Source organism: Cygnus olor, chromosome Z, assembly GCF_009769625.2.
Source record: "Cygnus olor isolate bCygOlo1 chromosome Z, bCygOlo1.pri.v2, whole genome shotgun sequence".
Lineage (NCBI taxonomy): Eukaryota > Metazoa > Chordata > Aves > Anseriformes > Anatidae > Cygnus > Cygnus olor.
In genome coordinates this window covers 13,697,694-13,722,634 of record NC_049198.1, presented here as the reverse complement: position 1 = coordinate 13,722,634, position 24,941 = coordinate 13,697,694, and the positions used below count along the sequence as shown (strand labels likewise).

Sequence of the window (24,941 nt, the reverse complement as noted above, 5' to 3'; positions counted from 1 at the left end):
AAGCATTAACCCTTCAGTGCTGTAATCACAATAAAGATTGTGCATCTGTGAGACATTATCTAGACTATCTTGAATAAATCACTACAATTTATGCCACTTTTCTCACCTAATGAGAACACATAACTCCATCTTTGCAGATTCTTATTAAAATGAATGAATCCATGTCAGTAAACAAAAATTTCTGACATGGAAATGCGAGCAGCTTATCCAAAGCTCACTGAATTCAAAGGGAGCTTTTCCATGAAAGGGATTTGAATAAGTCCTTTAGTAGTAACACTTAATCCTGAAGAGAACTGCTGCTATTCTTAAAGAGGTATTCTATCAGTGCCAATGTGATATCTATGCAAAGATATTCATTGCCTTCTGTGGAAGCACACTGGTGAGAAAGCTACCATACCCCCCAACATTTTTCTGCATTATTTTGCATAAAATTAAGAAAATAAGAAACCTAGCATACTACTCCCCTAAAATAAATAAGTAAATACATTAATTAATTAATTAATTAAAATATTTACTTTTAAGAAGGTTTTGCTTAAAATGGCTTCATAAGAACAGAAGTTTGGGATTATTACAGCAATGAAAATGAATAAAGTGTCATAAAAATATCTGGTGTCCCTAACACATCAGATGAAATTCTCACCAATTTGCTTGACCTGTAAGCGCACGATCCCCTTTCTTCACAAGGGGTGTGAAAATCTTTCACAGTTATTACTTCATTAGTGGAAAATTTTTATATGATTTCCTCAACAACTAAGCAAGAACTGGAACTTACTTTCAGCATTTTACTGGGAATATTCAGAACTTTCGCAGTATATTGTCAATGCCATAGGTGTATCTTTCAAGAGCACTTATAACTGCATCTTTCTCTTGTGTGTATTGAAATAGAAATAGTTCCCCAAAGTGTCCTATGCATTTTGCTCAGGGAAACTGCATACACCAGGCAGGTGATTCTGTAAGCAGAGTGTGTGACAGGACAATAGTGGGTTTTTCACCCCTTCTGTGAAAACAAGTAAAGAAAGACTTCAAGTCTCCTCTAGCAGGAAAAAAAAGAGAGTAAGAGCCTGAATCCTTAATGCATTAATTGAGGCACTTTCATGGACTGATGGAAACCTGGGTTCTGGTCCTGCTTAAAGGGCTATTTATGTGAGACAGTAACTGGATGCAGTGCATGAACAATCCTTAGAGGAGGAGGTAGAATTCAGATCTCCCCTTCTCTTGGCAAATATCCAATTTAACACATTTAAATGCCATTCTCATCATCTCCCCCTTATTTTAGTCGGAATCCAGACATATCTATGACATTCTTGTTTTCCATTGGCTATCTTTAGGCATCTTTTGCAATGAGTACACTGACCTAAGGCAATTCCCTCCACTTGGAGCTCAGAGACTTGGTTATAAGAGCTCAAGGGCGAGGCAATGCCTGACTTTGAAGCATCTAAGAAAGCAGCAGATATTGGAAACCAGGCTTTCAAAAAAATGGTTCAAAGTGGCTCCTGGCCTTAGGTTTGTTTATCTCAGTAGGCATATGAAAATAACTCACAGCATCTGGCACAAAGTAATTTCCTGCGAATTAATATTCAGAACTGTAAATCTACATTTGTGTAATGTTACTACATGCATAGCAGTCTTTCTTATAAGGGTACTGTCTATTAAGGATAAGGCAGACAAAAAAACGATACAGATGCTGTTTAGAGTACAGGAAAAAATATGTTGACATAGGTCATTATTTGGCTACTATCTATGTAATACGGGAGCCAAAAATGTTGAAAACAGATTATATCTTACTGTGTATATTGAGGAAGAAAAGGTTACCCAAGGTTTTCTATGCATTTGGCTCAAGGATGCTGCAATATGAGAACATGTGATTTGTTAGGGAAATCCTATGTGACTCTTCTACAGCAGCTAACCAAGTAAACAAGAAGTGAATTAGAACTTTCTGTACAAGGACTTTTTACTGGAACCATTCAGAAGCTTATGAATATACTCAGGACTCATTGGGAGGTTCCCTTTCTGTTAGATCTGCTGGTGCAGGCATCATCTCTCAAAGAAATGAACTTTGAACAACTTAAGATTTTGGACTTAGAAAAAGGTATTCATCCCTTCACAGTTTAGGGTCATGTCCTCATAGCGATTTCTATGTGGGTTGATTTTTACAAAATACGTTCCACACAACAGTCTGTTTTTAAAAGAAACAGCATAAACATCATTTAAAAAAACTTTGACCATAGCAATCTTGCTAATAAACTTCATGTATGGTATGAGCATCTTTATAAGGTCACAGCTGAACTTTTTGCATATCTCCACATGTGGCTTTTCAGATATTCAAGCTGGCATCTGTCTGTGTCATTAAGTCTAAAACGATTCAAAACTTCCTATCTTATTCTGACCCTTCATTTATGAAAACCACCAGTGTAATTCTTTTCTTGATTCCAATGAAAAGCATATGGGAATCACTGGTTGCTGAAAGCCCAAGTCTGTGATGGTCCAGTTATGCTTCTCAAGAGAAGTCAGTGGTAAAAACTGTTAAAAGCTGACAAAAAGACATAAAGAATAATGATATTTGTTTAAAAGTTTTAACTAACTAAAACACCTCATCTCACTCTTTTAAAGGATTTTAGCCCTTACTCTGCACTGACATTTCCAGAGGTACATTCATGTCTGCACAGTTTCTGTAATAGAATTTGGAGTTAAATTATTTTCTTTAAATTATTTTCTTTTAATTATTTAAAAACATACTTCCCTTAACTGAGTGTGAACATGGTTGTACCCAGAAGCTGGTGAGAATGACATTTGGAGGTATTTGCCCCTCCTGTTTTCCCAGCTGTTTCTTCTCACATGATTTTCTTTGTGCAAACTTTCCACATTATTTCAGAGGGAGCAAGTATCTCAACTCAGGGCTGTTGGCTTGTTGTGCTTGCATTTCCAACAGATAAAAATAAGAATGGTGGGTGCCCATCACCTTTAAAATTCAGTTCCTTGTCTTTACACTGTTGGGTTAGTAACAATACCACAATATTTTATGCTAAAACTGGGGAGCCATTGAGTTTCCAAAGCCCTGTCCATTGCCTTCAAAATAATCCTGCACCTTGTGCCCTTAACCACTACAGTCCCATGCTTTCCATCAGCTTCCAATATAGAAATCACCTGTGGAAATTATTTCACATAAAAGCAAAACATCACTTTGCACATTGAGCAACAGTATTCAGCAGTTATACTTTGTACCTTGGATAGGGGATATAGGATATTTCTATGCTGCATGTATCCTATCATTTTGGATAGTCTTGTTTGAGCCTTCCAAACCTTATTGACTCTCCTGTTCCCCCTTTTGTTTAGGCAACTAACAAAATGCAGGCTGTTATAGATGATTTCCGTCAAGGGAAGAAAGAAGTGTCAGGCTGAAACCATTTGTGATGCAGTCTAGTTTACTTGCAAAGAACAGAGTATGCTTGTTTCCCTAGGTATATTGGGCTCCAAGAGCTGGAATCTCTTTCACTACTTGTAATTCCCTTTTCCTTTCAGCTGAGCCTTCATCTAATATTTTTCTCATATCACTGGGGCTAGCACTTCTGCAATACCTCGTATTTCCACGCCTCTTTTTCTTCCTATTTATTTATTTTTTTGTCTCTCAGCTCTACAGACCTTGACAAATATATATTAGAAGAATCCTTCTACCAAAAATAAAACATATTTTAGTTGAGAACAGTTTCTCTTGGTGTTTTTTTTTGTTTTTTTTTTTAATTGCATTTATTTATTTATTTATTTTCAGATAGCAGTAGACTCACACTTTCCCTGGGCAATTTTTGGTTTTAGTTCCATTGTTCCAAAGTGGTGGGAAACTGGGTAAATATTATAAGAATACTGGAATACCCCAAGAAGAACTGTGATTTCACCTGGAAACAAAGAACACAGCCTTTTATATCTTCATATGTCTTTTTACAAGCTGTGAGATCAGCTCCAAAAGATGTGCTTTGTAGGGATTCCAAGCTCTTGTCAGCAAACTCAATGTCAGTAGGATCACACTCCAAAAAAGCACTGGAGAGGGAGAGACTGGAAATGCCCAAAGCAGGTCTATATCGTTTCTCTTTTCTAGGTTGGGATCTGCACATCTTCTCTTGCTCTTCATAAGCCATCAGTACCTCACGTTTTGTGTGATGAATAAGTCATACAAAAATAGTGTAACTCGTAAATGGAGATCCTCTTCTGCTCGTGGAATATCATAGGTTCTTCATTATCTAGCTAATTTCAAACTATTTTAGATTTCAAAATCTGTAGATTCATTCAGCTAAAATGATTAAGCACAAATATGAGACCTGGAAGGTCACAAAATGCATAGACTGGAAAGTTAAAATTTTGTGCATGTAGATTGTTTGGTGTTCCATTCATTTCAAAAGTAAAATTGCAAAATCAGAAATTATGTGTTAATTAGGTTTGTTTGCAAGAGCAAGCATTAACACACCTCTTTTAAACAACATTAATTGGCTTTTAGGAATGAAATTATGGGGGAAGGATGAGTCATAGTGGTAAAATATCAATCTTTCTAATGATAATGTCACTAAAGTCATGTTCTCTGCTCCATTCTTCTTTTTCAGGAATGGTTTTGTGAGGGCGGAGGTCATACGGTAGAGAGTTCAATGCTTTTCTCACTAAAACTGATAGCAAAGATTTGCATAGACTCGATCTGTCCCTGCATAAATCAAAGACAAGTTTTTCATACTCACTTTGCCTAGGCAGGTTTGATATTAAACATTAGGATAATAAAGATGGAGCTGTTTTATCCCCTTTAATAAAACTTAGTGGTTACATAGCTTTATCTTTCTAAACTGCTGGGAGCAGAAAATGACTAGCTAAACACAAAGATAACCTTTACTCTCTAATCTTAAGAGTCCCATACTTCCCATTTGTTTCCAACACAGAGATTTCCTGTGAAAGTTATTTTTTGTACAGAGCTGCAATTAGCAGCAAAGATTTAAGGCATCTCTGGGAGAATATTTAGTAGATTGGTTCTGCAGCTTGTGGTTTATCTCAAAAGGTAGGAATAGCATCACTTTTGGTCAGTGACTGCTGCAGTATGAAATGAGGGCCAGCTTTCTGGAGATTTCTGTGACAGAGTGTAGCTCTTCATAAGAAAGTGTGGGAGTAGTCCTTTAACCTGCTTCAGAATAATAAAAGGAAGGAGAGGGAGAATGGGGAAGGGAAAAGAGAAAAAAAAAAAAGACAAGGAGAGAGAGGGAAAGTGGGAAGAGCATTTGCAGACAGTGGGAAGAGCTGTAGCAAGACATTTTTTTTGGTGCTTGAAGTGTTGCTGTCCCCAAACCTTTTTCTTCTCACAAGAAAATGCTTGTTTCTGGGTCAGATTGAGATTGTGCCAAATACTTCCCTTTGGAAACCGACCTTATTCTTGTTCTTCCTCTTACCAGCTGTGGGAACCCATCCCACTGGTGATTTGGTACACATTCTCCCTGAAGCCTTTTGGTACACTCCCTCCTTCTAGAACTAGAGCCAGCCGCAGTACCAGGACAGACTTCACATCCATGTGCAGTAATAAGTCAGCCTCTTTGGCAACCACTTCTTCCAAAAAAGCAATGATTTATGCAACCACTGTCACCTGTGGGCCTCGCTGTGGAGCGTATAAGCTTGTCTCCTGACTCTGGAGACTCACAGAGCTGTGGGCAAGAAATCTGTGAGATGCCTACTTTGGTGTTGCTGCAAGACATTGCTGTTCTGTTCTCTTAACTCAGAACAGTATAATCAGCTGTTACTTCCTGAGAGTCACTTTTTCTGACGGCTACTGAGCTTTGGTTGGCACAAGCCAGTGGCAGCTGTTGGTCCTGCTGGGGCTGTGTTACATGCAGAGATATATCAAAAGAGGGGATTATGCACCTTGGGGGTTGCTCCTGCTTCCTCCTGATGTGGAAGGTTTGAAGTACATTTTTACCACTTGTTCCCTGAAAAAAAAAAACAAAAAACCTGTTACTGACACAACTTACATTAACCTTTAGAAGAAGTGGAAACTTCAACAAGTCTTTCCAACACAGCTCTCTTGTGTGGGTTTCTCTGTGGGAGGAATCAGGCCTTTCTGGAATAAAACCCCAAAGAGTTGTGTTCCTTCCTCTGAAGCCCAAGAAAGTGGTAAGATTGCACAATGTTGGTCAAGGTTGTTGCCTGTAATAAGGGACAGGCTGAATCACAGTGTGAGTGTCATGGGTAAATACAGGTTTCTTCCCAACTCACAGAGGAAGTCTAATTGTTCATTGTGAAGAACACATGGCTTCAGCACCTGAACATATAACTAATGCACAACCATGCCCTGGAGTGGCAGAGAGAACTTTGCCTTTCCCCCCTCCACCCCTCCTCTCCAGGCACTGCTGTTGACACCATCACCCTCATTTCTGCTTCAGTCTTTTCTGTCCTTATAGCTTCACTTTTGTTATTTGAGGAATGGCCATGCTTCAAAAGTAGAGTGGACAGTGCCCTCTAGCCTAATGAGGTGGTCAGAGCACGCTGTGGACACGGGAAACATCTGGAGCACCTTTGGCCATTGCACTCCTGCTTCCCAAACAAGCCTCTTACCACCTCTGGAGTTGGAGGTGATACTTTCACTGACATGTGATGGCATCTGATGTTTCTTCTGTGTGACTATGGAGAGAGCCCACTCTTTGGTGTTTAAATCCAGGAGAGGATTTCAGGCTAAAAATGCCATTTAGGGAGGCCTGAGAATTGTGCGTGGGTAGCACAGGATGTAACACAAAAAATTGACATTGACATCTCCAAAGCTAGGAGAGACTCCATCTGGGTGTGACTTCACACAGTGTGTATATTCTACATCTTAAAGGTCAAGACTTTCAGACAGCCTTCTTTGGCATCAGTCTTGCTAATTATAGGCATAAGGAGCGTGCCTGTATGTATATATGGCCAGGGGTCCAGAATAAGGCACTGTGGAATTGCTGCCTGTTTGTGCATATCAAAAGAAGGAAGACAACAAAACCTCAGCTTACAGGGCTGAATAGGAAAGCAAACCTAAGAAAAGAAATGAGACAACAGTAATTTCCTTTTGCCTAGGAAAAATACTTCATGCTCAGCAGGTTGCTTGCTATGAGATTTTTCACATGTTCACTAGATGCCTGTACGCGTTTGTAATTATACATTTTAGGTGCAGCAAAGAGTGTGTGTGAGCTTTGTTTTTTTTGTGAGTGGGTTTTTTTTTTGAGTTCTCGATTTTTCTTTGCATGAAGGAGAACTACCAGTCTAACTCAAGTAAAAGGAACATTAAAACACTGAGTACTGCATTGTCTAGCTGTTCTGCTCCCAGCTGCACTCCACAGCAACACTGTGCATAAAACAGGGAAGAAGTAAACGCAGAAGGGAAGACACTCAGCACTTGCAAAAGCCAGCTTACAATCACCAGCTTGCCAAAGCCAGCATGCCAAAGCAAAGCACATTTGCTGGGGCTCCACTGAAGTGCCTCCAAAGTTGGAATTAAAAGCCTAATAAGGTCTTTCTGGATGTAGGTTCTCCTGTAAGCCAGGTACTCCTTTCCAGCCAGTTAGTCCCCATGTTCTAGCGTGTATCCAAATGACGTAGTTACAGCAGTTTTTGGAGGATGAGCAGTGTTCTCATGTGCTGAGGTGTGGACTCACAAAGAAAAAAATCAAGAAGATCTTTGCAATTAGAACATGGTTCTGCTCCCTCATTTGTCACTGCCTTTCTTCAGACAATGGTCAAAAGGCAAGTTCTCTTTTCCCTGCCAGCATCAGCGTCCTGCTCAGTCCATCCTGGATATTGTGAGTATGCTTGGGTCCCTGGCCATGCCTGAAATACTCCAGTCTAGTGGCTAAGACACATAGCTGAAGGATCATCACCTCTTCGAGCTTGAGGACAGCCTATAGCCCAGGACTGTGGTGTGACACATGACAAGAGTGCTGCCCCTGGATATTTATGACAGCTCCATAGCCCTTCAATCTTTGCTCTTGGCTGCTTGTTCCTGTTTATTCTGACCTCCTACCGGTCTTCCAGTGGATTGATGCTTGTATTCAGTGTAACTGACAGCAGGGGAACTATCCAGTTAAATAATACCTTAAGGGGAGGTTAATTAAAAAAAAAAAAAAAAGAATTGTTTTCTTGATCTTACTGTGTGGCATTGCACAAAGATTTATACTAACACAATGCAGTACAGAATCATAAAAGTGACACAATGGATGCTCAAGCTCATGCTGCTGGCAGCAAAAGTACCTGCCAAACCCTAATCTAGGCCGCTACATGCATGAACTCAGCCGGTGTATCCTGCACTCACAGTAGCTGTCTCAAAAATATGCTCTACTACCTCACCGGTGAGCTGTGCTTCAGAGCTGGGAGCACTGAACACAGCTGTGTGGATGTGAATCACTGCTTTAGTTCGGTGTTAACAAATGGGAGTCTGACACAGGGATGGTTGTTCTCTGTATCGCAGGTGACCCAAGAGGGGAAAGAAGCTGCCTAGACATCCCACTTGGCAAAGACAGGGCACAAGACTGAGCACGCTCAGAAGTACAATTTTCAGCTTGTAAGTGTGTTCCTGGTGTCTGTGTTGCTGCCCACACATGTTCTAAGTGTTTTTCAGAAAATAGTTTTCTGCCTGAAGAAGCTTAATCTTACAGCCATGATGATACAACAAATCGTTCCCTGGGTGGGCAGCCTCTTGGCTTTACTAGGGATAAGCAGACAGGCAGATGGAGGTTGCTGCCAATCTGCAAGCTAGTGAAAGCAAAAATGCGTGTTGCACCAGAAGGGAGGATGCGAGGATGTATGCAGATATGTAATTAAGTGGGTAGTAGGTTAGGATTGTACGTCATTGCTTGGGATGGTTTTGTACAAAAATAAACACACAGCTCAGCACAAAAATAGTTCTACCTTGATGGAAACTCCTGGAATGGATACAGAATTTACCTGAATGCTTGACCTAATGCGAACAACCAACCTGACTTTATGAAGATATCTCTAAAGCTGCCTTTCAAATATGCCGGAATTACCTTCTTTGCTAGAGTTAGAATTTCTGTTTGTGCATCAATACAGACCTTTCATTAGCCTGTGAGAGAACAGTGGTTAACCAGAGCAACTGAGACACACCAAACAATAATATTTGTAAGGTCAGTCCCACAAAGGACAAAGCTGCTTCTAATAAATGGATTTTGCCAAGGCTAAGCCTTAAGGTAGGTTATTTGTACATTGTTTAATATGATAATATCCCAAGCCCTGATGCACTCTGCTAAGTAGTACTGAAACCCACAAGAAGTCCCAAAGACACCTTTTAACCCAATTTTTCTTCTACATGTAGAAGTCAGTGGTTACAGCTAAGTGCACAGTCCCACTCTTCAGTTTGGCTACCCTCCACAGGTTTCACATATTAGTCTGTACTGGGGCATGGTGCAGAACATACCCTGGCATCCATCTCTGAGGGACCATATGAGAGTTTGATACATTGATGTGGGGGCTATGCATGCTGCAGCCATGTCCAGCAGTAGAGATCTTGGGTTTCCTCTTGGACATGAGATAAATGCATTGAGCCATGAGGATAGCTGAACAGCAATTCTAGCAGAAAAGTATGTGGATCACAGGACTTACCATCCTTAAATGTGCTTTAGCTTGCACTTTCCACACAGGGAGCCCACAGGGCTTTAAAGATTGAACACACTGTATGGCCTCTGAAAAATGTCATGGAAAGACTGACAAGACAAATGCAATGACCTGGGTAAATACATGTTATTATACCTGTATTATATGCTCCTCCAAAGCATTCTCTAGGTATCTCCACCTCCTCCCTAGCTGAGCTGTCTTTGTCTCCTTGCTTTTGTGCTGATGCACAGAAATTTGGTTCCAAGCAGTGAGTGGGCTTACAGCTCAGTCCAAGGATAGTATGGGAGAAGACATTTTTTTTCCTCTGGATGTGGTTCAGTAGGGAGTAAGGGTGTTGCTGCCTGGAAACTTTGTGCACAGAGAATTTTGATGATTTTAGCCACTTATTCAGGAATCACTGACACTGGCTGATCAACTGAATTACAGGAATTCTGGCTGAATGGCTCCTGTTCGTGCAGAGGTCAGCTCTTGAGTGCATGCAAAGTTCGTAACAGCTGAGTTATTGCTTCAAATTCATCCAACATTCATTAGACATGTTCAGGCCATGTACTGAAGAACAGAAAAGCTGAAGCATCACACAAGCATCAACTTATGAAGCTTTATAATATAGGACATATTTCTTTGTGGGAGCTCATAGAAAAAGAAAAAAGTATGGCAATATCTGTCTGATAAATTGGTGAACAGAAAAATAAGACTGCCAGGAATGGCACAGCACCAGAAAAGGAGCCATCACCACAGTGACAATAATTACTAAGAAGGGAGCATAGCTGAAAGTTGCACAGAGCAAGGCAGTATGTTTGAATATGATACACTGGTATTGGGTAGACACTGGCGGGACTTGCAATATTAAGAGTACTTGTATGTCTGAGATGTTCTCAATATATTTTATTTGCAGATTTCCATGCTCCTCTGGCTATTACAAATCTAAATTAGCCTGTGACTCTCGTAAATCCTATTTTTCGTGATGTAATTAGGCCCTTCCACTACTGTGCAAAGTAAGCCTCTTCAATTTCATATCCATAAATCAGACTTAGTTCTAGGACTGGTTCCACTAACCCTTCCACAGTTAGTAAGATTGTTACCATTTGCTGGTGTTTATCCTGTTCTTCAGAGATTTATATTTAGCTTCATTTTCTTCCAAGAACTATGCTGTATCTTATTTCACTGACATGAAGACTGACCTCTCATGCTACTGTATGGGACACAGCAACGGGGCTCATCCAACATGATGATTAAGCATGTGCTGAACTTTACACTGCCAGTATAATCAACTGCAGGACAGCACAAGTGTTTAGACGGGAAACGACTGCTAATCAGTTCACAGCACGCAGGTTGTTGCAGCAGAGCAACTTCAGCAGCAGGTCACTTCTCGGTCATTAGTTCATTGTAGTCACTGTGGATATTTGTAACCGAAGTATCAAGACTTAACTGCATGAGGTCCAAATGGAAATGCCTGCACGAGGAAGCATCAGAAGACACATTAGAGAAGCATGGAGAGAATGGACATGAAAGACAGCGGTCAAAACACGAATGGTGAGGAGCACGTTGTTTACATCAAGAACAGAATAAGAGACCAAACGCTCAGGTTTGTTGCTCTGATAAGGCCACAGCATAGGCAATTTGTCACACAAAAACCAACGCTCTGATAACATGGACCCAGATAACATCTTCCCAACAGGAAGACAGACAGTGGCCATAAAGATGGAAAAATGAGGGAATACAGCAATAGACAGAAGCTTTTCCTAAGGTCATGGAGGATATGGCAAGCAAGGATCTGCAGCAAAATCACTGCATAAAAACTGCTTAAATCAGTAAAATATAAAAGATCTCCTCAAAAAAGGGATTTGTTGTTGTCAGTCAAGCCAGACCCAACATACATAGTGAGGACTCAGGAGCTGGTGTCCCTCATCCTCTGTGTCCACACACAAGTGACCCGGTCAGGCCTCTTGGCCAGAGAAATCTTGACACTTGGCAGCATGTGGCAGTGATCCACCTGCTAGCACCTCTGTTCTGTGTGGGTGAAGCTTCATCTTCACTGCTAACCATAAGGGTCTTATTACTGGCAGTGAATCCAATATATTCCATGCAGTGTATTTTCAGGCATCTGAGGTAGATTTTTTTTTCCAGTGAAAGGAATGCAAGTGCCTTCAGTTTAATTGTTTTGGGCAAGTCATGTTTTTCTTTCCATTTCTTTTAAAATTCATGGCACTACCTAAGCTAGTGCAGGTCAACAGATCAAAGTCTTTCATTGCTTCTCCCTGCAAACGCACAAACCACAGCAGACTATATGGTTTTCCTGCAGACAGGGGAGACCAGGGAATTTTTTGAAGCCCTTAAACAACATATTGCCATCATGTCACTGGGGTTTGCAGGCATAGGTCCCTAATGATGAAGAAAATTCCCTGTATTTGAAAAATATTAATTATGAAGAGATTATTTCTCCTGGGTCAGAACACTCATTTCCAATAATAGCTCTGATCCAGCCTGACAACACAGGGATGCTTCCACTGAGACCTCATAGGAAAGAGCTGTTGCTTTGTGAGCACACCAAAACATATTGCACTATCCAGTGTACTCGAGGTTATTCTTGGCATGAACAGAGGCTACTCCTCCTCATCCTATCACAGCCAGCGTGAGTTTTGTTATTGGCTTTCCTGAATACATTCAGTCAGACCCAAATCTGCTTTGCTGGTTGTATTATATAACCATTTTTAAAAGAAAACAGGGATAGTCCATAAACAGAACCATTGGCAGATCTCTCCAGACAATACTATGTATTTACAATCACTGGTGTTTGTAAATGCAGGTAGGAGTACCACATTGCACACTTCTGGTTAAACTGCATGCTTTGTCAAACATGCACACAACTTCTCAGCAAAGGAAGTTCTTTAATATTCTTTATTGGCTGGAGGAAAGTGGGTGCCAAATACAACTGTGAAATGGGAAACAATGCACAAAGGAAAAGTTCCAGAACATCAACACATCCGTTCCCTTCCTCTGCCATAAATAACCAACACACCCTTAACAGCAAGACTAAATGGCTCCAGGAAACTCTCATTAATGAAAATGTCCTAGCTGGGCTTCTCACTTTCATTTGGAATTTACACTGCCCCAAGAAGTCTTTTTTTTTTCTGACCTAGAGAGCAGATAAGTTGTTCTATAAGTAATACTAGGCACTGAGATAAACTAAGATAACTAAAACTAGCCTCCTGTCCAGAGAGACTTAAATCTTCCTCTCTCACTGCCCAAATATTAATGTTGAAAGGCACAGCCCTGCTGCTGTTAAAATCAATGACAAAATGCAGCACTAAGTCTATAAAGACACAGCGTGTGTTCCAGCATCTGTCCTTCAATTTTCTGGAAACCAGAGATAAGCCAGGAAACAAAATAAATGGACTGCGTATATGTAGTACATGCAGATAAGTTTTGTTGTAAAATATAGCAGCTGTGATATTTTACAGGGAAAGTTGCATGATGAGGCAGGATGCATAGATGGCATATTTTCTGAGGATCAGAAGTCATAGGGAAAGGACAATTAGACCAGCTATTAGTCTATGGGACATTTATATTTAAGCTAGCATATTTCACTGTATAACAATCAGATAACTGAAACCTAACCATCCGCAGCTTTATCACCTTGAAACTTTTACTATACAGTCTTGTCTTATATAGCATCAGGTCAAAAAAGTTTCTTAACTTCTAATTGTGTCATTAAACATTGAGTCATTAAATACAATACCAAAGCCTTAAAATAACTTCAGGAACTACCCCTGCCTCTGATTTCTCCTGGCAGCTCCTTCCCATTTCACAGTCACATTTTCCTGCTCTAAAAAACTGAACACCTCTTTACCCAGTTCCTGTACAGAACGCCTGTAAATTACAGAGAAGCTGCCTTGCTAATCAGTAAGAGAAAATGAATACCATTTGATTTTGTCTTATACAAAACGGGCCAGATCTTCTGCAATTACTTGTAGTACACATTCCTTGATCAGCAGGGCTTCCTGCCAAGTGAGACGCCTGTGAGCCATTACTGAGGGGAAAGTAACATGAGCTGCAGAAAAGAAAGGTGGTACAATTTCATTTGACATTTTCAGTGCCTTCAAAAGAGAGTCCTTGTGTCCCTTTCATGGATGGAAACCTGCATTTGTGGAGCAGTCTCCACAGCACAGGCACGAGCTGCATCCTTCCCAGCCTTGGATGCAGACTTTGGGAAGGCACCAGGCTTCAGTTCTTGAGATCTGAAAAGGCAGAAAGGCAGAGCACTCCTCCCTCGGATGTGTCAGAGCAGTGAAATGGCCACCTTCTTCTCCCCAGGCCTTCTGGTGCTAAGGATATTCCCAGCCCTGGCTGCCGTAACATGGAAAGAGGCCAGGAGGACTTCAGGGTTAGAACAGGAACAAGGAATTAAATGCAGAAATGGTCTTAGGCAGCTGACATATCAAATCTCTTGGTGCCTGAACTGCACAGCAAAGTTCAGACCACAGAATTAGGCATCCAGCAGGCCTTTCCAGTGAAGAGCTGACTGACATGCTAGAAGGTAACTGCTTAAACCTACTGGTTAGAAGACCACTAAGGAGAGAACTCTTCAAAAGTCTCTCCATCTTTGGAGTTTTAAATGTTTCAGGCTATGTCAGGAGGAAACATCATCTTCTGCTTGGAATGCACAGCCCAGGGCTTCTCTCCAACCCTTCTTTCTCAAGAACAGTATGTGTATAAGGAGACTCAATGCTTCCTCTTAAGAAGGTGACGCAGGTCAACGGATAGACAACTGCCTCAGGATACAAGGCCCAAAGTCAAGCACGCTCTTGAGGCAGAAGAGACCTAACCACAAGGTTCATGCTTCTCTTGCTCTGGCCTACTGAAGCTTCGATTGTCTTTGCACAAGAGAAAACACTGGAAAGTGAAGGCAAGGATGCAAGATTTCAACTCTACAAAACAGCCTATATTCACTTAGCCTGAGCAGGGAATGTGGAGGATGGCAGGAGGCTGTGGCTTTGAGGGCCTGAAATCCACCTACATAGTCAAGACAGGATACAAGCCTGGCCCAGGACCTTTGTGCAAGCATACACAGTTCTTTATTACCTACATTCTGAGAAAAACAATCTACAACAACTTGGAAAACCTCCGTAGGAAAATGTAGGCAGAAAAATGCAGGGAAAACTGAACAGTTACTTTTTCTCCTGGTCTTGCTGTGGTTTACTGGGGAACAAAAGAGGAGCCACAGGCCTGCCAACTCTTCTGATTTTATGGGCCTCGTGGTATATATTTTTTTAATTGCCTGACTCTTGAGACTGTGGGATTGTGAGGATTTCAAGTTTAATTTAAAAGAGAGGCTGGCACGTAACTGTTGTGGCTTCAAAGAAATGTTGGAGGTCGAGCCCCAGACCTCAAAGACTAGAGGCAAACACAAGATAGAAAGAGTCGAGCACCTCCCGCACTCCGTGCCCTGGGCCCGCCGCTTCGTGCCCCAGAGGGCTGGCAATGCTGGGGACATCCAAAGCCCTTTCCTTAGCCGGGCGTTTGGCCTTGTCCCGGCGGAGACCGGGGACGATCAGGCCAGACCCGTGACTCCACCAGCCCCCGCAGCCCGCTCCCAACAGCCCGCCGGGGACCCGGCGAAAACCACCGGCCTCCCAAGCATCCCCAGCGGCGGCGCAGCGACCAGGACGCGGCGCTGAGCTCGCCTCAGGGCCCGCGGCCGCCCCTCAGCCCCGCGGCGGCGGCGTCGTGCTGGGCCCGGGGGGCGCCGTCCCCGGGGGGCAGGCCCGGGGGGTGCCGCCGCCATCCCGGGCAGCCGCGGCGCCGGGCGGTGCGCGGCCGAGGCTCCTCCCGCGGGCAGCCCGCCAGGCCCTCTCCTCCCTCTGCCCGCCGCCTGCCTCCATCGCTCCCTCCCTCTCTCCCTCCCCGCTTCCCTCCCTCCCTCCTTCCTGTCGGCGCTGCGCACTGCTGCCCGCCGGAGCTGGGCCGCCCGGGACCGCGCCGCCGGGCAGCCCCGCGGCATGAGGCGGCGGCCGGGCAGGGCAGGGCGAGGCGGCGGCGGGTGAGCGGGCGAAGGGGGCACGGCAGCCCCGGGGGCTCGGCACGGACCGGGGACAGGTGGGGGCGCGGCGGGGGTCGGGCGCTGCCTCCCCCGGGGGGACGGCGGCGAAAGCGGCGGCTCCGCTCCGCCGCTGCCCGGAGCTTAAAAAGCGGCTGTGCGGCAGGTTGGTCGGAGCGAGGACGTGTGCGTGGTACATGGTAAGTGTGCGTGCCTCTCCTCGGCGTGAGGGTTCATTTATTTGGTTGGCTTTGGAACTAACACCCTCCGAATATATATATATATATATATACACATACACACACACACATATATATACACATATATACTCACATATATACACACACGTATATACAAATATATATACACACAGATATGTACACTCACACTATATATATAGCTCACACATATATACACTGACATATATATACACACATATATACTCACATATATACACACACATATATACAAATATATATACACACAGATATATACTCATATATATATGCTCACATGTATATATATATACACAGATATGTATATACACACACATATATATACAGATATATATACACACAGATATATACTCATATATATATATATACTCACATGTATATATATATACACAGATATATATACACATACACACGTGAATATATATATGTATATATAATAGGGACATTGGGAGGGGAATCTGGAGCCCTCCTTGTGGCTGGAGAGCATCCGGCTGTGCTGCGCGACTCGCCGCACGCCGGCTGCGCCGGGGCACGGTGGCAGCTTGCTGTGTCTATTTTAAGGGGTTGAACTTGTGACGGGTTTAGAGGCTGGGGTTTTAAAAAGATCTCTTTAAGCCTCCAAGGTGGTTCTGGAGAGGGAGTCGTTCTCTTGTTGAGGTTCGGCATGTAAGTAAATTTGAGCTGGGCGTATTGTGTTGGCATGCTGTGGGGTTGCTTCGGCAGGAACTGGTGATGTAGGTGGTTTTTCTGTTTTTCAGTCGTAATCTGTGGTGGATGCCTGGGGACTTCGCTATAAATGGGAGTCGAGCTCCAGATAAATATTGTATTAACCTAGTGCCAGGGAGAGCCTGTGGCTATCATGTAGGAATTATTGTTTGAATTCTCTTGTACAGACTTTCACACTTAAAATCTCTGCTGCAAAAGCCATCATATATTCATTTTCCACAACCAAGTTGGCTGTGTCCTGTCAAATTCTGTCATGGAATCACAGGTACTGGGTGGCTTTCTGTTGTGTTTGAGTGCAGGTTGTTACTTAAGTCAATGTGACTTGTCTGTGACATCTCACCTGGGAGTCTGTTCTGCCTTTTTTCCTTACTATAAAAGAATTCTTTAAATTCTTATTAAACCCTTAACATGTAGCACAAACCCAGACCATTAGTCAGACTTAGCAGGTTTAGTAGTTGTGGGGAAGATGGGGTCCATGCCACCCCACGTTCCCTTTCAAATCGTCATGTGGCAATGCCAGCTGAGACAGTATGTTGTTTAATGTTTTTCCATCGGTGCACATGTGCTTTATAAATAAAGCTTTGCACATCCTGTAAGGAAAAATGTATGAACTGGTCAGTCTGCAGAAAGCCCGTGCTTGTCCTTAACTTCTCAACCACTGTGTGCTGTATGGTTTTGGTGACAAAGATGAACATTGATTTCTGTACGCTTTTGGTAGTAAAGGTAAGCAAGCACATAAAAGTCTCCAGGATTGGGCCCTTGATGTGAATCAAGATCAAAATAAAAATAACGTTTGGTGAGGTGAAGTGTTAGGATGTGGGAAAGGCAGCAGCAAATGCAGGGAGCGGATCCACAGAGTGAATGGTGCCATATCTGCAGCTAGTTGCTGTTGCTGAGCATCAGATGCCTGTCATTAGTTGGGTAGGCATCTGCAGGTTTCTTCTTAGAGATCTGCTCAGGCTACTAGGAAAGTCCAGTGTCAGGAGGCTGTGAGTGCTGGGATCTGTATCTAAACTGGAGAATGTTGTAGATGTCCACAAATCAAAGGCTTAAAAATCACTGACTTGGAGCTGGTTTAGGATATAGCTTTCAGATAGTCAATAGGTGACCAGATTTTGTTTGGTTTTGCTTTCTGTTTATTTAGTATACACATCCTTCACATCCTTTCATCTTATCACTGTTTCACCTATTCAAACTTTTATCAGTGTTATTAAATGATAAGAGTTTCCATTGTGCACTATCCAAACATACCATTTCAGTCACTTAGAGCAACCAGTGGCAAGCCCTATCGAGGAGTTAGATTGTGCGAAATCCCTTTACAGGTGAGCTGAGGAAAGGGCGAGACATAACCTTTAAGTGAGGGCATTCGCGTAGACTTGCCAAAGTCTGTGGAATATGCAGGAACAGCCGTATGGGTGGAGATGCTCTCCAAGAAAGAGAAACTTATTTTCACAGGTGGTAAAGCTGCTACTGCTACCTCAGCACAGAAGTCATAAGACTTTATTTTTCAAGCACCTAATGAGTTACCGTCTGTTGCTATAAGGTCACGTCTGTGTCAACATCACGTGCTGCTCAGACTTACTCTAAGAGCTCTAGTAAACATCCAAAAAATCACCTGAATGTATAAATCTCCATAAGTAATGCTAAAGCAGATGTGCAATCAAAATGTGCAATCAGCCTGGAGCAGCTCTGTTAGAGCATGTGTTGTTTCATCCAGTGAGTGTCTGGCAGCCGGTTTTGTGCCACGTGAGAAGATGTATTTAAACACAAGGCTAGGTGTGTGTTAGTAAGAATTCTGCCTGAAAGATTAAATGGTACATCAAGAAGAAAGTGTCTGGCAATCGAGATTTTTATAAGTGCTGACTCTCTTGCATAGTGCAGCACATCACAAGGCTGATGCGGGTGGATTATGTTTTTCTGCAGATGACTCTGTAGATGATGTGATCAGGTAAATGGGGTTCTTTTCCAGTTATGCTGTGTCCTAGTGCTCAGAGGAATGCAGAGGATGCTAAATTCAACAATTCCTGTTGTGTAACCCGTCGAGTGTTGATACATTTTCTAGATGAAAACAAAAATGATCTTGCACATTTTTAAACGACAGTTTGTATTATCTTGTAATGAGCTTATTAGAGCTGTTGAATGGCAGCTGTTGGATAATGGAAGGGAAAACAGAAAAAAGAAATCAGGAATTTCTTGGAATTGGTTTTGTTCCATTTTCAATAATACAAATTGGTCTAGGGCATGGTTATAATAGAAATACTGAGATCTTGTACTGAGATCGATGTTGAAATACAGAGATGACTCAAGTGGAGGGATGTTATTTAGCACTGCAGGGGAAGGTGTGGTGAGGGAGGTTTAAAGATACTTAATTAGGTGAAAGGGTTGAGAACTCAGACCAGATACTTGGTCTTGCTGTGGCTTAGATGTTGATCCACGTGCACAGAGATATGGAGAACAGGTACAGAAGTCAGTTTTACTACTGTTAACAAAGTTAGCTAGAATGAATTGGAATGTGTTTTTTTGTTGTTGTTGTTTTTGTCTGTTTTGTTTCAGTGTGTCTTTTTCTCTGAGATTTAGTTATGAATCCGTTTTGGCTGTTGGGCATCTAATTTCTGTCTAAAAATAAGAAAAATAAACTACTTTCCTCTAGATACAGCTTGAGAGGTGATTGTACTCTATGCCCCAAGGCCGGTTGATATACTTCATTCCATAAACAGCTTATTGTAAAAACTATAAATAATCCTTGGGACCAGGGCCTGGAGCCCGTGGTCCCCCAGTCCCTCTCGCAAGGACACGGAGTCCTGCTCTGAGTCAGTAGATGCTCAGAGCCATCGAGAGAAATAACATCTGCAGAAAGGCTGTAGAAGTCTCCATCCTGACTCGTCTGCTCATCTTCAGCATAGTCACAGACATTTCCCACACCCCAGCATGGGCTGCAGTCACTGGGTTGCCTTGACAAGGGCAGCATCGCTGCTGCTTTCTTTTTCTGACCACATCTTTAAGCAAAAGTGATGGCTTCTGCTTTTGTTTGAGGAGCCCCATACTGGGGCTATGTGTGACACCTTCTGTGCACATTTTGCTGGCAGGCACGGGTGAGGGAATAATTGCTTTCTGAATCTTGAGTGTTATGTGTTAGGCAGGTGTTGTGGACCTATCAAACTGGAGACCATCTGCAGCTCTGCATCCTGGTGCTTACAAAATTAGCCATCACCTCTCTCCCTCTCTCTCTCTCTCTTTATTTATTTATTTATTTAGTATATATTTTTTTTGCCACTAATACTTAGCTGCAGCTAAATGGGATTTTGGAACATGTTTGTTTTAGTTTAAGCGTCAAAAGTTCTGGTTTTATAGGTGCTTAAATGTCTCCAGGGATCTCTTCCAAAATCTTGTGGATATCTTCCAGAGTCATTACTGTGGCAGTGATGGGGGCCATATAAATTCCTAGGCGGCCAGAGCTACTTTCTTACCCCTCTTTGCGGGGTGGAGGGACAGCTGGGATACAAACGACCTGCAGACACTAAGCTTCCCCTGTTCCTTGTCTGCTTTGCTTTCTGACTTGGAAGCCAACAGATATTAATTAGAATTAATGATATCTAGCAGAACCAAACTGACAGTAAAGATACCCAGGGACTGTTCTCTATGGCGACTTTTTTGCTGATCATTTTTGTCCTCCTGTCCCCTGGAAAATGTGTAATGCCTAGACTTACAGACCGTGAGAGCCCTCCAGTTGTGTGTCCGCACAGTCCTTGCCCTTCCTGCAAGAACCAGAAGCTCTTAGCAAGGGCTTTTGCCACTAGGCTGCCGTCTGCCGTCCCTGCTGCTCCCTCTCGAGTCACTCCTAGTAGTGGGTTTCACTGCAGGGAGAAAGTGCTTTGGCTAAAAATAGCTCCCAACCCATCGGTATGAATGTTGGTCAGGGTGTAAGGTTTTGAAGGGCATATGTCTCCCCTGCTTTCCATGCACTGTCTGGGGCTGGCACTGGAGTGAAGTCAAAGAGCGTTGCTACAACACAAGCAGCCTTCCTTTATCCCACAGGCAGAGAACTGCTGAGTTGTCAGCTGCCGAGTCCAAATTATGCCTTTTACCTCAGGGAACACAAGTTATAAAAGCACGTGTCATGGAAACAAGGATGGCACTGTAGCAATTCCCTGCTCCTTCTGCCTCGCTTCCTACCGTGCCAAAAAACAGGCCCACAGCACAGCCAACAGCTGTGTTGCCAGCTTGGTGTGTGGGGAGCACGTTAGGCCAGGATGGCTCCCCCGTCTCTTCGCTAGCCGTGTTGGGGAGCAGAGTCTCCTTTCTCTCCTGTAATCCCTGGGACTGAGGGGCTGCTTCCTGCAAAATCAAAGAGTGCAGCATTTCAGCCAGCCTTGGCCAACTGAAGTCTTAAGTAGCTGAAGGAGGACTTTCCTTGGGTGGCTTTTTTGCTTTGGCATCTTACAGGCCAGCCAAAAAGTTTCACTGATGTTGTGGCATTGATTAGAGCATTAGTGTGGGTTTTTAGTTAGGTTGTGGTTGTTCTGGAGTTTCTATATTGATGAGCAACCTTATACCAGTGTTGTTTGCCAGTATAACTTACTGCATTTTGAACACCTTTACAGTCAAAACCACTTTCTTTTGTACATATGTACCTATATTCTTAAAATAGAGGTATATGTCTGTGCTTGCTGTATACCTGTAGCTGCACAGGTGATAGCTTTGTATCTAGGTGGCCTGGTATTTTGTAGCACATAATCATGAAATTTATATAAAGCAATGTATTTGTACTATTTGCATAGATGATGAACACCATCTGAAAATTATGCTGTAAAGTTTCTTATGCTTGCGTAATTTTGTCATTATTACACAAATCGCTTAAAGGTGTAATAAAAGTGCAATTTATAGAGGTGGTCGAAGATGGTTCGCATTGTTGATCTGGCTCAGACACGCTCTGTGTTGTACTTCTGGGCCTCAGCCATCTATCTAAGCTAGTTTTGCTCCATGAATAAATCAATTGCTTCCCTCCAAGAGGAAGTGCAGGCTCATTTGACTGAGTAGCATGGTTAAACATTTATTCTGGATGGTGTAGGTATGACCTGTGGCAAGCTTGGCTAGCACAGTGAGCAGAGCAAGCCAGCTCTTTCCCAGCTGGTTTTATGCCCTCAAATGCCCCTCACTTGCGCCCTTGGGCATGCAGCACACTTCAGCCTAAAGCTTTGGAAACTACTTCATCTTTATTTCGAGAGCTTTGAACTGAGCAGCACGCAGAAAGATGGATTGGAGCCAGAGGCTGGCCTGGGCTGGTTGCGGTGAGGAGGCCTTGTCCAGACACGGACATGTTGGGCCCAAGCAACGCAAAGGCAAGGCAGCCTGCAGCAGTGAGGCCAGGTGTGATCTGTCATGCTGTCCACCAGGGTGGTTTGCACGTCTGTGATGCTGATAGCTGCTTCACAAGCTGTATTTCAAATTAAGTGCACATTTGAGAAGCCCACTGCACATCCCACATGTCTTGGAGAGCTGAGAGGACAGGCAGATTTGGGCAAGTGGGAGAAGGAGCATGGCTCTGCTCTGCACGGGGCCAGTAGCTGTCTTTTGGGGCTGTCTGGTGATATTTGCCTTAGCCTGGCAGCCCTCATTCCTTTCAGATCAGGGCTGAGGCCATCACCCAGATCTTGTGCCAAGACAGCTCTGCTGCTCATCACACGATGTAACCCTGTTTGTATGGCTGTCCATGTATTTGCCCTTCTTGAACTGGGTGATCTCATGGCCTCAGTTAACTATAAAATCAGTGAGGACAGAGCTACAAAATCTCGCTCTCAAATAATTGGTCTTAATAATACTGCAGGACAAAAATGCTGCGTAAAGCAAATGAACTTCAGCAGAAAATTATAGTGGTCAGTATTACAGGTTGGGCTCCTGCAGACTCTGAAGCACAAAGGTGAATGTAAGTTATATGTATTCCAGCTACAACTAATTTTCACAGTCTTTCATGTTTTGGATCAAGTTCAGCACTTGCAGCAAAAGAGAGATTTGACCTCTGAGGTTTTACAGCTATTCTGGAGCTAAAACTAAGGAGATAAGCTTTTAATGTTTAACCCTAGGTGGGGGACAGAAAGAAAGAAAGCAAAACAGAAGTGTGATTTATGTACATTGCAGACTTCAGTGTTGTCTTGAGCTAGTTGTAACAAGTACCAAAGTACTGTGTGTGAGATGCACATAATAGTCACACTCTTTTTCTTTTACTTCTGTTAAGGTTTCTGCTGGTTCTGAGGATAATAATATCTGTTCCCTAGAGTCGACCTGTTCCTCTTCCTTTTCCCCTCCTTACCCCTGCTCCATACTCCTGCAAAGGTCATGGCTATGAGAAGCCTTCAGTATACAGGTCTCCAGGCACGTAACTCATAATTCATCTGCTGGAATAGCATTGTCACAATTCCCAATATAGAACAGCCATCTCCTCCGAATTGAATGTGATTGGCCTGTTCTTCTCTGAAATGCTAGGAATTTTTCAAAAGAAGGTATTTTTGACCCAATGTTGCCTTGTGTTTCAAATGACAGGATCAGTCTGGATGTAAATCCAGCAACCTGCGACCCGTATTTTAAATCTTAGCTCAAAACTGATAGTTTGTATATTTTCCTCCTTCAGTATTAGAACAGTTATAAGATCTATGGGATTTTTGTGCTAATCTAGGCTGATGGTGTACTGTGAACCTGAGAATAATAATGCTGAACTTGTTTTAGAATTTTTTCAGGAATGCATCCAATCTTACCTTTAAGATTTCAAGCAGTTCATCCCATTCTTGAGAGGCTTTGCCAACATTTAATTAGCTTTATTTTTAAATATATGCACTTTTCATTGAAGGTCTGCTACATGGCATTGTCTTTTGTATCTCATATATCATGGGCTACATTTAAATCATTTTTCTTTGTAGGTAATTCAGAACTGTGATCAAGTAACCTCATTAAACTAAATAGTCTCATTGTTTCAGGCTTTGCAGCAACAGATTATCTCTGGGACCCAGACTGCTCTATGTAACCATTTCATTCTGGGTATAAATTGACTCTGTACTGGATTAGACCATTTCCACTGCTAATGAATGTTTAGTATTTCTCTTGTGTTGTTAGATCGAATGCTTCTGTAAGGTAAACTCATCCACACAGACTAAGTTCTGAGCATTTTTATTGTCAGTAGCTTTTATGTAGGTTCGCTTGGTCTGTGATAACTGTTACTCTGAAAATTGAATGTTTTCCAGTTGCTTCCCCATGTTTCAACTAATAAGCAGTGCAGCTGGTGTTAGTATGCAAAGAACATATCCGTGAAAACATTGAGTTCTTTTCTTTTACCCTTTTGCCCTGCTGTCTACTTGCTGGCTAATTGGTAGGTAGCTCTGTATTGGAGATGAGCTTGGACAGTGATTATTGCAGACAATTATGGAAGCAAGCCCTCCACGTTACAATAGCTACCTTCAGAATTAGGTCATTAACAGAGTTTGAGCGAAATAGTGTTAGTTTTTCTCTCTACACAAGTAGACACAGAAGGTGTATTTGTCGTTCCAGGTCTTTTGGGAGCAAACCTCTCGTGTAGTGTTTTTCCCCACTGATTCATACATGAATCTTTTAACTTCAGGTGCCTAACGTGACTGCCTGCTTCAGCATTTGGCTCTCCTGCACTGAAGAGTAAGGACTGAGCCTGCCACGGGCTCCTGCAGCTGGGCTCCTGCCAGCAGTGCAAATGTAAGTGTACGCATAGCTTTCCTCATAAGATCAAATTAGTCATATTCGGGAGCAATATGTGTATGTATGTGGTTACTGAGATTTGTTTTCTTGCATCAGTCAGCAGTTATCTGCACAGTCACAAGCAGTGCTTCATGGCTTTGAAATGCCTTCTCATCAGAGGGCACAGGTGATTTCTGATAGCATTTAACTGCTTAGTTCATGGGACTGGAGAAAAAAGCTGCCACATTCTAAGCCCAGATATTTGAAGAACTGATATTCTAATAAATATTTAACAAGTGTTGGTAAATGTGCATCGATTTTTACCATCCTTAATGACAGTTCATTGGGAGCGTTTTAATTTTCTTATTTGGAAAAAAAAATTGTCATGTACATTCCTGATATGTATATGGACCTCTGATCTTTTTAATCTCTTCTGCTGTTGCTCACAAAGACTTTCTGTATATATTATTCTAAAGTCGAATATTTATGCCCCTGAGGCATATGCATTGTCATTCAAATGTATTTTGCAAATGTAATCCTGGTAAAGATCCAGTTTGTAGCTCTTTAGTACAGAAGACTGCAGAACTAGGAAAAGCAGGGTACTCTCCGAAGATGTTTGAGGTAGTGGTACTTTTAAA

General features: G+C 42.6%; 1 protein-coding gene across 4 annotated transcripts in view; it reads left to right on the top strand.

The window, feature by feature from the left end:
* The first annotated feature begins 15,509 nt into the window (after nucleotides 1-15,509).
* Nucleotides 15,510-24,941, top strand: part of LIFR (LIF receptor subunit alpha) — a 56,545-nt gene continuing 47,113 nt past the window's right edge. The window contains exons 1-2 of one of the 4 annotated variants that reach the window (XM_040539891.1): nucleotides 15,510-15,649; nucleotides 24,215-24,321. The gene's annotated coding sequence lies outside the window, so the exon portion shown is untranslated. Of the gene's footprint in view, nucleotides 15,650-15,706; nucleotides 15,847-24,214; nucleotides 24,322-24,941 lie in introns of those variants that run through there. The other 3 variants (XM_040539888.1, XM_040539889.1, XM_040539890.1) reach the window with 3 other exon arrangements.